This window comes from Schistocerca gregaria, chromosome 1, assembly GCF_023897955.1.
Source record: "Schistocerca gregaria isolate iqSchGreg1 chromosome 1, iqSchGreg1.2, whole genome shotgun sequence".
NCBI classification, from domain to species: domain Eukaryota; kingdom Metazoa; phylum Arthropoda; class Insecta; order Orthoptera; family Acrididae; genus Schistocerca; species Schistocerca gregaria.
The window spans coordinates 684,472,725-684,487,917 of NC_064920.1; the positions used below are offsets into that span (position 1 = coordinate 684,472,725).

A 15,193-nucleotide genomic window follows, 5' to 3' on the forward strand; every position below is an offset into this window, starting at 1 on the left:
TTGACTGACTGCAAATTTTCTAGAGTTCTCATTATGCTGGTTACAAATAATCCCATCCAGTATCAATTGCGAGATTTTTTTAAAAGAGGGGCAGGATGTCAAACCAGCTGACTGGGAGCAGGAGAGGCACCAAATGAGTTTTTAATTCCCACTGCCCTGAATATAGTTTGATGGCACCCATTACAAAATATTACATGTTTGAATTCCACGGAGTGAAATGCAGAGACGTGCGATAGAAGAATGCTGTGTGAAGAGGCATGGCACTGCACTTCGGCACACTTAAGACCAAATAGCATGCCTTATGTTCCCTCAAACATCTATGTTTTATGTATCAGACTCTTCAAAAAGATGTGTGCTACAAAATGAAGATATTTTATAAAAGTTGATATTTTAAATTTTTGACGTCCAACCTCAAATGCTTGAGGGAGGGGCAGTGCCACTATCTAGTATTGCCCCGGTTTGGAAATATTGTAGATCCGGACCTAATGCACAGAGCAGTATGAATTTTAGTGGGGAGCTGGTAGTCTCTACGTGACCCGTGTTTACATTAAGTGATTTTGCTGTGTCCTCTTTGTTTATTCTCTCATGTCAAATGAAAACAAAATGGATGTCTTCGCCGGGAGCTATCAAGTGAATTAAAATACATTCACATAATTACGGCAGGCTAAAATACGTTGTTAGTTTCAGATTTTATTTTGTTTCCATCTTTCTGACAGTAAAGCATTGATCGCTTTGCAGAACAATGAAGTTATTTTTGTCGGTTTGTTAAAGAAATTTGACTTTTGTTAATCTTTTCTGCTGAGGCAGTTTATTTGAAATAAAGTGTTTATTTCCACACTGTTGGCTAGTTTCAAATGTTAGCTGCATATCAAGTTCATGTTTTCATCTTCTTGCAAGTATGTCATTATACCTTAAAAAAGATCTTAATGTTTTACACATATGAATGTGCGGGCTTCCTGTGTCATCGTTGCTGCGCAAGCGCAGCGACGCCTGTTATCTGGCACTCTTTTGCAACTGCTGAAACGAATCTGTTTCTAACAGGTTGCAGGAAAATATTCTGAATGGTTCTTTGACAAGCATTACTTTCAAAGTAAATTTCCTTTTATGCAAGGACAACTCTGTGGGTGGATGTCTGATGAATTTCTGAAATCACAGAGCATTTGAGTCTCAATCAAAATTTGAGAATGACCATTTACAATATTTTTGAGCATGGAAGATCAGACATTTATGTTGTTAAAAATTTTACTGGCACTTTGTGTGATATATCTTAAAGTGTAACACACACAAAAAAATCAATATTATGTGTGAAACCTTAGCTTCTCTTGCAGTTTATTAAACTTAGAGACCAATATTATACATAAAAGCATTTCTTTTCTTGTAGCAACACTATGTATTTTAATTTAAACCATTACCTTTTCCTGCTTCTATGTTAGCGCTGCTTAACACTGATATTGCTTTTGGCTGACTACATCACATGTCCTATGCTCTGAATATCCTCTGTAATCAGCTGGCGAGATTGATTGTCATGAGCTGTGACTGACAAAAGTGCATCGCAAACTCTATTCAGTCCTTTGGCAAGTAACTTGCGGTGTTTCGTGGCATTGGAATTTATACTTTCGTAATACTAAAATATGCAGTGTGCATGTTGTGGCACATCATACGTCTTTCCAAAACATGTTTTTTCCCCTGAGTTTCGTTTTCTAAAGTGCCTGTAAATTCTACGCCAGTGTATAAAACCACAACAACTGAAAGGATTTGTAAGTGTTACTGTTCTGAGGAAAATTATACTGTTACTTAACATGGAAAAAGTGTATTTTCATCTGGGAGAAAGAGTATTTTTAACTGGGAAATCCGGGAAAAATCTGGGATTTTTTTTTTTTTTTTTTTCTCGTCCACGTATACACCCTGTGGACAATAGTTCACTGATACTTGCCCCTAGGTATGAAATGTTTTCTACAGATTCATAGCCTAGACATTTTTCCTCACTCATTTTTATTTTCTCGTTATCACCCATAGTACATTACAAAATACAAAACTTCCCACACAAACGCTTATCACTGTCACAGTACACAATTAACAAAATAAACTGTTCTCATCTGATGGTTGATGGTGCTGCCCAAGAATTTGGTCCTTTTTATCCACACAAACTCTTTCCATGTGGAAATTCCAGAATTACTTACAAGGTCATCAAGTGTTAGTATATGCAGACAGTAAGGCTTTAATCTATATACAAGAGTGTACTTTGCATCACAGCAGGATAACCAGGTGGACACTATTCCTCCAGCAGTTCAACTATACAGTAAAGTACATAAAAGGTGAAGAAAATCTAATTGCTGATGCACTATCAAGATTGACAATGGGGGGGGGGGGGGGGGGGGGGGGGGAAGGTGAAAATAGCATTAATGAATGTGAAAGGATATTTTGGGTTATGTATTTAAAAGGGGTGAAAGATCAGAATGAAATCAGAAACATTTGTCATGACATCCATAGATATCAGAACCATGATTCCAACTGGAAGTTAGTTAAAAATTATCTGGGTAAGAGAGGATACGAGAAAGTAGAGCAGTATTATAAAGTACACAAGGGTACACTTTTCAGAAGATACAGTGGAGACTTGCCTGGAGATTGAGTTGGCCAGAGCAGTTCGGACATTGTGGGACACAGAAATTTATCCAAAATATCCAGGAAAATGTGTACTTTTAGAACATTGCCAGGAGGATGAGGAAGCAATTATCTACATGTGACCAGATGGTAAAAGTTAGTAATCAAACCTGCAAAGGATATATGCAAAACATCTTGCCAAAAGAACAACTACAACTTGTAGCAGTTGTTCTTTATGGATCGTTGCCTAAGGCTAAAGGAGGATTTTGTTACATATTTGTCATGGTGGATCTTTTTTCAAAATTCATTAAACTATATCTACTGAAGAAAGCAACAAGTAAGAACATCATTTTGAAAATTAGAAGAGACTATTTCACAAAGGTAGGAAAACCGAAGAGCATACTATCTGACAATGGAGCACAATTTACTTCTAAACTTTGGAAAACATTTGTTGAGGATGAGAACATAAACCATATTCTGATATCTGCTTATCACCCATCAAGCAACCCGGCTGGTCGTTACATGAGAGAAATAGGAAGATTATTTGGGTTTTATTGCAACAAAGGTCATGTAAGTTGGATAGAGTATGTAGACAGCTTTGAAGATATACTGAACAGCTTACAGCATTCGCCTACTGGGTGTCGCCCATATGAAGTAATGTATCACAAGAAACCACCGAATCTGATCAACGAATTAATTAAATTCCCAGCATGCAAGGCTATGAGTTCACAGGAAAGAGAAGAAATAGTCAAGAAAGGAATGGGACAACAAGGGAAATTGAGGAAAAAAAACATGATAAGAAGTTGAACTCTACAAATTTTAAAATCGATGGTTCTGGTGAAGACACATGAAAAATCTAAGGCTATAAGCCATGAACTAAAGAAATTTTTTGACATCTCTATTGGTCCAATCAAAATTTAGTCTATGCCACATCCAAATGCATACAGGTTAGTGTATCCAAAATCTGGAAAGTTACTTGGTTTACGTAACATAACTGAACTGAAGCCCTATAAGCAAGTGTCAAACACCAAGAAAAAATAAGATGATGTAAATGTCCTCAGGAGGACACCACAGCTTTGTGTCAAGTGTGTGGTGAGCACTAGGTCTCCAAGCTATGTAGGGTTCTACTTTCTTCCTTTTTGTTTTTGGATGCTACATCTTTCACTCATCTATATACCTGTAATGAAGTTATCTCTTACTGAAAATACTATCCATTCTCTGTAGTATAAGTTTTCTGTATGTAATTTGACTATTGAGTGACATTATTTGAGGACTAATGTAAAAATGTAAACTATGTACTAAATTTGACTTCCCTACAGTAGTTCCATAAAAAAACAGGAAAACTGCCAGATATCAGTAACGTCCTGCCACGATATTTCAGCGCAGATTCTTCTGGCCATCTTCAGGTGAGTGCCACTGTAGTAGTACTGGCTAGCACATGCTGAGCTCCAATATTTAAAGCCATACTGAGGTGATATTGCGCATGCGCTGCTCAGCGTGCGCGTTCATAACAACTCCGTGTGCTGCGCCTCGCGCCGTCCTCGGTGGAAGCTTGGCGTATCGATATCAGGTCGATTTTCATCGTTATGCAGATAATTACATTGACTATGAAGTTTCTTTATAATGGGATTCCAAGAAGAGTTTAGCTAATAACTGCTATCTTGATTGATGAGACTCTCATTGTCAGACAATCTTAATTCCACAGATTCATTGATAATCGAGCTCCAAATATTTGATGTATGGGCCAACATTTTTGTGTCGTCGTAATTCATGGAATGGTCTGTGGAAATACTATGTTCAGCGATTGCAGACTTGGTGGGTTGGAGAAGGCGGGTATGCCGTTGGTGTTCCACAATGCGTTCCTGCGCAGTTCGTGTTGTTTGCCCAATATATGATTTGCAGCATTCACACGGAATTTTGTAAACTACTGATTTCTGCAGGTTCAGGTCATCTTTAATGGATCCCACCAATGATGAAATTTTGGAAGGAGGGCGAAAGGTGACTCTCAGTTGATATTTTCTCAATATTCTGCATATCTGCGAAGAAATATTCCCAATAAATGGTAGATAAGCAGTCGACCTGAAGGCCTCTTCCTCTTCCTTATTCCGTCGTTTGTAGGTCTTCATGCGGCAAATCATATATAGGGCAAACAACACAAACTGTGCGGGAACGCATTGTGGAACACCAATGGCATACCCGCCTTCTCCAACCCACCAAGTCCGCAGTCGCTGAACATAGTATTTCCACAGACCATTCCATGAATTACAACGACACAAAAATTTTGGCCCATACATCAAATATTTGGAGCTTGATTATCAATGAATCTGTGGAATTAAGATTGTCTGACAATGAGAGTCTCATCAATCGAGTTAGCGATTATCAGCTAAACTCTGCTTGAAATCCCATTATAAAGAAACTTTGTAGTCGACGTAGTTATCTGCATAAAGATGAAAATCGACCTGATATTGATACGCCAAGCTTTCACTGTGGAGCTGTTATGAACACGCACGCTGAGCAGCGCATGCACAATGTCACCTCAGTATGGCTTTAAATAGCAGAGCACAGTGCGTACTCACCAGTACTACTACAGTGACACTCACCTGAAGATAGCCAGAAGACTCTGCGCCAAAATATCGTGGCAGGACGTTACTGATATCCGGCAGTTCCCCTGTGTTTTTATGGAACAATCAGTATGCCGGGAAAGCTTTAAACATCACTTCCTACAGTAGTGACTGACCAATTATTGTAGTTAGACTCTGTAAAGCACGTAATTGATTTTGTGGGTGGTTCTTTGAGAATTACAGGCATGGTCATGATTTTATGAATTTGCTAATGAGATGTACAAATGTAAACATGTTACTAAATGGTCAAGTTGCACTATGACAAAAGACATTTTATGAAAAGTTTGTCATTACAAGATGATGTGATGATGAGCAGTCTGTGAGTTTATGTTTGATATGATAAAGAGTTAAATGAGCTCTGGGGGTCACATATACTGTATAGTGGAATATACTGAAATATTGATCAAAAAGAAAGGATACATATATAATTTATTTTTGTTCATTAACTTTAATCTGTTTATAGCTAAATCTTTACAGTTTATAGATGCTTATCTATATGTGACTTTGCTTATAAATATGCTAATAGTATAGGATAATATGTGAATGATTTTGATGTATTTATATCTGATGTGACCTTAATTGTAACCCATACAAGCACCTTGAGAAATGCATTCATCCCTGTTCCTACCCACACAACTGTATCCAATATCCTTACCTGACCTGGAAGTAAAAATTAAAAAAACCTTAAAAGTAATAGTGGACTGTGCTATTGCAGTGGAGAGACTGCCAGGAAAAGAGGGGTTGCAGACACAAGATGGACAGTGCAAAAGAACTGATTATTGTGAGCTGCAAATTCCTTAGGATGTGCAATGTGAACCAGTGACTGGCATGACAGCTAATGGAAAAAAAAGTAATTTTTTCTATGAAAATTTAAATATGTTAAAATATGTAATTTGAAAGCATGTATTTGGGTCCATTCATACAAGTAATGCTTGAAAGAGTGGCTCAGGGAGTGTATAACGATGCAGACTCCCTCAATATTATTATGAAGTGTCTGATACCACCTTTTAATATGCACCGAGCTAGTTATCGGATGATTCAGTGCTTCCCAAGGCCTTGTATGTGTATCTTTATAGGTATGATTGAATCAAATTTGCTAAAACACCAACTATTCTTTCTAAAAATGTATAGAATGTTCTGGAAGGACGTACATTATCATCATTGTCAATACATTGTTGTTGTTAACATAATTATGTACAAATGCTAAATTAAATATCTAACTGAGAAATTGAAGTAATAAGTGTTTAGCAATAAATAACTAGAGACTGCAGAGATGTTAGCTATCAATACTTCTAATTAACAAAATGGTAATCTAAATATCCAGTAATAGAAAACCTCACTATCTTGAGAATTATCTTAAAAATCATCACCAAGGAATGTATTTTCATTTGTTGTCTACTTTTATGTCCTCCTCTGTAATTAATATTGTTTGTAATTACATTTCTAATTAACTCTCTAATTGTTTATATAAAAAAACTTTTGTATTTCCAGAATTTGAGGTCTTATTTGCTAATTTTTAAGTATGTAACCAGATAAAGCAGGAGCTCTGTACTATCATTGAATGTTAGTAACTAAATCCAAACTGTAATTAATCATGTAACTAAAATAATACAAGAGACATTATTGAAATTAAAGTTCAGATTGATTTTATTATCGAAATCTACAGATAATACTACAAAAATTATGGCATTTGATATTGTAATTTTACCTTATTTGGCTGTAACATCAGTTTCCTTACATTTTGTAAATTTTAGATGTAACATCAAAATTGTACAAAATTAAAAATGGGTTATTTTGAAATTTATTGTTAAAGTTCTATATAAAGCGACACAGCAATGCGGTAAAGTGGTCAGTCAGTCAGTGTTTTGTTTATGTGTGGAGTGTTTAATTTGGTCGTCAACTAATGTAAATAAATTTTGTGAAGCTTGAAACTTTTGCGTTCAATCATCAATGAACCTCAGGCAAACAAAATTTAAGTGTTAATGATCCGAGGAGAACGTTACAAGTTCCTGCAACTTCAATGCTGTAGCTAGACAGTCTTGAAGTATTTGTTGATCCTGTTTGTGTGTGGAAGTAGAAAGAAGGATTTACAAGCTGAAGTTTGCGGAAGGTAACAGTGTTGATAGCAGTGGAGTGCCAGTATCCCAGTCGCAGAACATCTGCTGCAGTGATTTAGAAGAGTTACATGTGCCAAATCAGGGGAGAGAAGATAGCATATTAGAAAGTCAGCTCCAATGTGGGTTCTTTTACGCCATCAATTAGAAACTACAATGAAAACATGTCTTCTAAAAACATGTCCAAGGTTAGAGATATGGTTCTGTATGTAACACGTGAATTGTTTGCAGTATAGAGTTTGAAAGTTGATAAAGTTTGTTCTGGTTGTGGCAGCTTGTGTGGCATGGTATTCACCTCAGGCATAATGTAGACAAGAAAATATTGTTTGTGAGTATGACCCTGGATGTAGAATCTACTGCCCTCACATGGAAGATGCTGTGCAACTTGATTGGCTGGCATGTTGAGTAGAAAAATGCTTTGTATTTGTGCAACAGTCCAGATTATTTTTCCCATTTGAGTGATCACAAGGTGTTGTACAGTTTGCTTTAGCACAAAATATATGTCAAACCAAGAAAGGCATGGTGGCATCTTCTTATCAGTAGGTGAGGTTTTGTTGTCAGCTGGATGTCTGTCTATTTTTACTGCCAGGAAGTTGCTGCCCAGGTGAGTGCAAGTAACACTATCCTAGGTGAAATCCATTGCAGGCTTGGTTCTGCTTGGCTGCCTGCTGCCACCATTGTGCCAAGGTCCCGGCTTGAAGTCTAGCTGGTCATTGTTGTCTACTGAATTAATACATTACCAATGCTGTAATGCATTGAGAAATGTATCTCCCAAAATTACCTTCTTTTCTAATGATTCATTCGCATGTGAGATCACTGGTACTTGTAACTGAGGAGTTGTATTTACAATCCATGGTGTCCTTAGAGTGTAAGGTGGCGTGGGGATTGGATTAGTAAATGTTCTAAGTCATCTCCAAAGGTGACAAGTTGCCTTGATGACTAAATGTTCAGCATAAATAATTTGATGCAACTGCTGGTCTGACATCTTAGTGAGGTGATGGAAGAGCACTGATTCACCATGCCTTTTTGGTTCATTCCTTGGGGGAGACAAAACATTATCACTTATAATGTCTGTGTTCTTGCATATGTGGCTCATTAACTTGACAGACTTGGAACTGTCATCAGATATGACATGGTTGTAGGGAGTGCACCTAGCAATTGTCATTCTGGCAACAGCTACAAAGCTGGTCATTTTTACCAGAAAGGTGGTAGTTTGGTTTGTGAGCTGAGGTGAACAGGACTTTTGTCAAAATTCTGCAATGCATGTGGCATTACAATTGGTCAGAGATCAGCAATGGACTGCCTTGGGTTGGCCATGAAACAGAAGGAAATCCCATGAAATGGTTCATGTGTGGTCCAGCCAGATAGGCTTCGTAGTAGTTTGGTTTGGCAAAATTGTATATGATTCACTAGGCTTGACAGAATTGAACAACATTCCACTGTATCCATCTGTGACAGTTTCTTGAATTGCATCTTGTTGGTCTGTTGGGGTACATGGGGGGGGGAACATTGTTGACACTGCTGCCACTGCACAAGAAAATGCTATTTCCACATTTTACAAAAGGCAAAGGTTATTCCTGCTGATGCAAAGAACTAAATTGAATACTATAGGGGTCATTGTTTGAATTCATACTTCTTCAGCACCACAGTGGTAAGATAGTTCCATTGTTGTCTCATAGAACATGAGATGAAGTGTATAGGATAATCCATAATGGGTACTGACATTCATTACAGTGTCACCATTATAGACAACACTAAGGGAAGATGTGCTGTGTAAAATGACTGAAACCACAAGTGTTGAACATATAAACTTTTTTACTTGACAGCAATATATCACAACCAATTTGCATGCTAAAGAGGCTCAGAATGAACCGACTCCAAAGATCAGCCTGGTGCAGAGCTAACTGCTGACCCACCCTGATTTAGGTTTTCTGTGATTTCCCTAAATTGCTTCAGGCAATCCTTTGAAAGAGCATGGCTGATTTCCTTCCCTAATCTAAGCTCGTGTTCTGTCTCTAATTATCTTGTTGTTGAGACACTAAACAATAATCTCCTCCTCCTTCCTTCAAACTCAGTGAATTGTTGATAATGGTGTCCTTGACACTTTAAAGGCATTCTTAAATAACATCAGCTCACCATGTCCAGTCTCAAAGGTATTTAAACCAAACTTATTTTCATCCTCATAGTGGCACTACTAGTGGCACTCTTGTGCAACTGGTGCAAAATTTGAATAAGACATTGTCTTTCAGATGTTGAAACATGCCTACCAACCTTTGTTAATCTGGACAACTACTTCTTGATGGTGCAATGCTTTTTTCTGTCAGTGTATTTGTTTGAAGCTGTGGGATGTGGTGCAGACAAAAAAAAAATCTCAGTTGAAGTGAGTTCATCTTAACTCAGCTCCAGGATTCTAGATAATTTATTAACACATAAATGAATTTTAAATGAATGTAAACGAGATTATTCTAGTATTTCAGGTGTCTCACATTTCAGATGTCCAGTTATGGTTTCTTATGAATAAAATGTTGTTAAAGTTCTTGGTATTGTTATAAAGTCAAGGTCGAGACAAATAGCCTGTTGACTTCTGTCTTGGGATTGTCAGCCAATGTATATTTGATGATTTTTCTGACATTTCATCAAAACAAGTGGCTGGCATTGTCAAAGCTAAGACCTCCCCTGCTGGTGGTGGACTGGAGTTGAGCTTTGCAGCAGAGGATTATATGTATCTGCCCATGCCAACATCCAAGGGCTTTTCTGCAGTCGTTACCACTGTGGTTCTCCCCTTGCTACCTGCAACAGTCATTCACTGCAGCATAGGTAGCCATGATCATTCACTTTAGGCTTTCTTCTTCCTTGTTAAAGCTATTGTCATGTATGTGTATTTCTATAGCTTCCATGAACAAGTGGACATGATAGCTCTTTTCTGGAGCAGGAATTTTCAGATTAGATGAGATTAGATTAATACTTGTTCCATAGATCATGAATACGACATTTCGTAATGATGTGGAATGTGTCAGGTTAATAAAAGATGTCTGTACAAGATATTACATTACACAAAATATTGGATGACACTAGTGTATGACACTAATGTTTAAGTTGCTTCTTTTGCTTTTTTGTTTTGTTTTGTTTTTTTTTTCTCCTCCCTTAATTTATATCTAAAACTTCAGCCAATGAGTAGAAGGAGTTGTCATCTAGAAATTCTTTTAATTTATTTTAAAATGTTGGTTGGCTATCTGTCAGGCTTTTGATGCTGTTTGGTAGGTGACCAAAGACTTTTGTGGCAGCATAATTTACCCTTTCTGTGCCAAAGTCAGATTTAACCCTGCATAGTGAAGATCATCCTTTCTCCTGTCTATTTTACTATGTGGTCAAAGATTCCAAGACTTACCAAGCAGGAAAGCGCCGGTAGATAGGCACAATGAATAAAACACACAAACACACACACAGAATTTCGAGCTTTCGCAACCGGCGGCTGCTTTGTCAGGAAAGAGGGAAGGAAAAGGAAAGATGAAAGGATGTGGGTTTTAAGGGAGAGGGTAAGGAGTCATTCCAATCCTGGGATCAGAAAGACTTACCTTAGGGGGAAAAAAGGATAGGCATATACTCGCGCGCGCACACACACACACACACACACACACGCATATCCATCCATACATACACAGACACAAGCAGACATATTTCATTGGATTGAAATATGTCTGCTTGTGTCTGTGTATGTATGGATGGATATGCGTGTGTGTGTGTGTGTGTGTGTTTATGTGTGTGTGTGTGTGTGTGTGTGTGTGTGCGCGCGCGAGTATATACCTATCCTTTTTTCCCCCTAAGGTAAGTCTTTCCGATCCCGGGATTGGAATGACTCCTTACCTTCTCCCTTAAAACCCACATCCTTTCATCTTTCCTTTTCCTTCCCTCTTTTCTGACAAAGCAGCCGCCGGTTGCGAAAGCTCGAAATTCTGTGTGTGTGTTTGTGTGGTTTATTCATTGTGCCTATCTACCGGCGCTTTCCCGCTTGGTAAGTCTTGGAATCTTTGTTTTTAATATACACTCCTGGAAATGGAAAAAAGAACACATTGACACCGGTGTGTCAGACCCACCATACTTGCTCTGGTCACTGCGAGAGGGCTGTACAAGCAATGATCACACGCACGGCACAGCGGACACACCAGGAACCGTGGTGTCGGCTGTCGAATGGCGCTAGCTGCGCAGCATTTGTGCACCGCCGCCATCAGTGACAGCCAGTTTGCCGTGGTATATGGAGCTCCATCGCAGTCTTTAACACTGGTAGCATGTCGTGACAGCGTGGACGAAAACCGTATGTGCAGTTGACGGACTTTGAGCGAGGGCTTATAGTGGGCATGCGGGAGGCCGGGTGGATGTACCACCGAATTGCTCAACACGTGGGGCGTGAGGTCTCCACAGTACATCGATGTTGTCGCCAGTGGTCGGCGGAAGGTGCACGTGCCCGTCGACCTGGGACCGGACCGCAGCGAAGTACACGCCAAGACCGCAGGATCCTACGCAGTGCCGTAGGGGACCGCACCGCCACTTCCCAGCAAATTAGGGACACTGTTGCTCCTGGGGTATCGGCGAGGACCATTCGCAACCGTCTCCATGAAGCTGGGATACGGTCCCACACACCGTTAGGCCGTCTTCCGCTCACGCCCCAACATCGTGCAGCCTGCCTCCAGGCGTAAATGGAGGGACGAATGGAGATGTGTCGTCTTCAACGATGAGAGTCGCTTCTGCCTTGGTGCCAATGATGGTCGTATGCGTGTTTGGCGCCGTGCAGGTGAGCGCCACAATCAGGACTGCATACGACCGAGGCACACAAGGCCAACACCCCTCATCGTGGTGTGGGGAGCGATCTCTTACACTGGCCGTACACCTCTGGTGATCGTCGAGGGGACACTGAATAGTGCACGGTACATCCAAACCGTCATCGAACCCATCGTTCTACCATTCCTAGACCGGCAAGGGAACTTGCTGTTCCAACAGGACAATGCACGTCCGCATGTATCCCGTGCCACCCAACGTGCTCTAGAAGGTGTACGTCAACTACCCTGGCCAGCAAGATCTCCGGATCTGTCCCCCATTGAGCATGTTTGGGACTGGATGAAGCGTCGTCTCACGCGGTCTGCACGTCCAGCACGAACGCTGGTCCAACTGAGGCGCCAGGTGGAAATGGCATGGCAAGCCGTTCCACAGGACTACATCCAGCATCTCTACGATCATCTCCATGGGAGAATAGCAGCCTGCATTGCTGTGAAAGGTGGATATGCACTGTACTAGTGCCAACATTGTGCATGCTCTGTTGCCTGTGTCTATGTGCCTGTGGTTCTGTCAGTGTGATCATGTGATGTATCTGACCCCAGGAATGTGTCAATAAAGTTTCCCTTCCTGGGACAATGAATTCCCACTAAAAGCATATTAATCATATCTCTTTTCTGTCCTGAGTGGTCATCTGTCCAGTTTCTGCAGATATGATTGTGTGTTGGTTCAATACACTCTGTGTTCCCAGGCTTCCACCATCCCTGATGGCCAGCACAGCTAGAAATGTTAGCTGTTGATCCCTTTCTTTCTCCATGGTAAATTTTATGTTGGTGTGGAGACTGTTCAGGTGTCTTAGAAACTCACTGAGGTTTATTACAATGGCTCCTCATGACAAACATATCAACAACATAGCTATACCACACCTTAGGTTTACAAGGTGCCAAATCCAAAGGATTGCATATTCCATGAAGCAGTTGACCACAGGTAGACTAAGTGGACTCCCCATGATGATGCCTTCTAGATGTTTGTAGAAGGTGCCATTCCACATGAAATATCTCATGAGAAGGGATGCATGAAAGAGACTGGTGATGCCTTACAGATTTAGATTAGATTAGATTACAGAAAAATGAGACCTGTATACTCCAGAGAATCAATGTGTAGCACATTGGTAAACAAAGAAACATCATCAGAGCTGACCAGGATGCTGTTTGGTCAAAGTCTTAGTTTCTTCAGCATCTCAATGAAATGTCTAGCTTCCTTTGTGTATGTGTCATTCATTCTCACATATATCTGGAGCAGAGAGGCCAAATGTTTCACTATTGCATACATCAGTAAACCAGAAACACTAACGATTAGTCTTAATGGAATTTATTGTTTTGGATCTTTGGTAATCTGTACAGCCTGGGTGGTAGGACTTTATGTTGCACAGGTTCCTCTTTATGTCCACCAAGAGAGAAGATACCTAGATTAACCAATCTGTATTCCATGTGATCTGTTGCATCAGATCTGAGCTTAGTTTTTGGTATATCATTAGACCTAAGAGGTCCCAGATCTACTACTACAATCTTTGGTCTTCATTACGATGTCACATTTCTGTAATTGACAAACTGTTGCAATTTACTCTGGTAGGTATTAAGACTCTTGGTAGTTTCTAACTCTTCTTTCTTCAGGTTGCAAACTAGTGGTTTTGCTCAGCACAGCATCCTGGCAGTTTCAGTACATATTTTCTCAGCTCTTTCAGAAGCAGGAATCCAAATGCCCACTTCGGTATTAGCAATAATGTTCTCCATAGGTATAGTTCTCAGGATGATAACAAGATTCCTTTTTGAAGGACGGACTGTTCCTCTTTGATCTTCTGTCATTCACTGAGGTTGGATGCTGTGTGTAACATGTAAGGATTTCCTTTGTCCATCTGCTTCCTGCAGCTTGAAAACTTTTCCTTCTGATGCTCAGTGCAGCAGTCATGTTCACTCTCCAACCTCCTGTGACACATGCTGTCAATCTTGTCCCAGTTGTCTCAGTCCATGCTGTTATGTAGTTGATAGAAAATGTCCAAAAGTTCCTCATATGTTCTTGCCAAATATTTCCATTATGCGTGATTCAGTCATGAAGAAAAGGTTGTTCCATTTTGTCATAGGTATGATGTGCTTGGGTGGTGGTGATTAGGCAGTTACATTTCAAGAACTTTAATGTGGTCCCTTCATCATGGCACCATTACAGAAACGCAAGAGAGGGCATCAGTCAAGTTTTCTCCTTCTGTCATTGGTCAAAGCATGTATGTTGTTGGTGTTGTTGTGGTCTTCAGTTCAAAGACTGGTTTGATGCATCTCTCTATGCTACTCGATGCTGTGCAAGCTTCTTCATTTCCAAGTAATTACTGAAAACTACATCCTTCTGAATCTGATTAGTATATTCATCTCTTGGTCTCCCTCTACAATTTTCACCCCTCGCACAGCCTCCACTACTAAATTGGTGACCCCTTGATGCCTCAGAATTTCTTCTATCAACTGATCTCTTCTTCTAGTCAAGTTGCACCACAGCCCTACGTGATACACAGTCAGTTTCAGCAAAATGATTGTACCAATTAATAACAGTTTGTCTTTGAGGTGGTAGCTTGCAACATTTAGCCTCAAATTGTCTCTGAATTGTTGTAGTAGATTTGGATTTATGAAGTCATAACCAACATTGCGCTCTAATCTCTAACCCCACCCTCCCTTCCTGGTAAGTAAACCACGTGTATGCAATCCAAGGGATATAACTATTCAGTAACCTGCAAACACTAATGAAGTGATATTTGATGTTTAAAAAACGAAATGAAATGGTTGTGTGGCATTGATGACAGGGAGGCCCCATCCAGGGATGTTTGGCCGACAGTTGCCAGTCTTGTTTCAGGTGACAAAACATTGGATGATTTGCTCATTAGTGATGATGAGATGATTATGAGGATAACACAGTACCCAGTCCACAAGTGGAGAAAATCTCCAACCCAGCCGGGCTGCTGCATGGTAGGCAAACATGTTACCACTCACCAAAGCAGGCAGACATTCAGTGTTTAGTTTGTGATAGACAAATGCCCATATGTGAGTA

General features: G+C 39.9%; 1 protein-coding gene across 5 annotated transcripts in view; it reads left to right on the top strand.

The window, feature by feature from the left end:
• The window catches only part of LOC126364314 (uncharacterized), a 570,142-nt gene that overhangs the window by 163,480 nt on the left and 391,469 nt on the right, over positions 1–15,193 (top strand). The gene's annotated exons all lie outside the window — the stretch shown is intronic.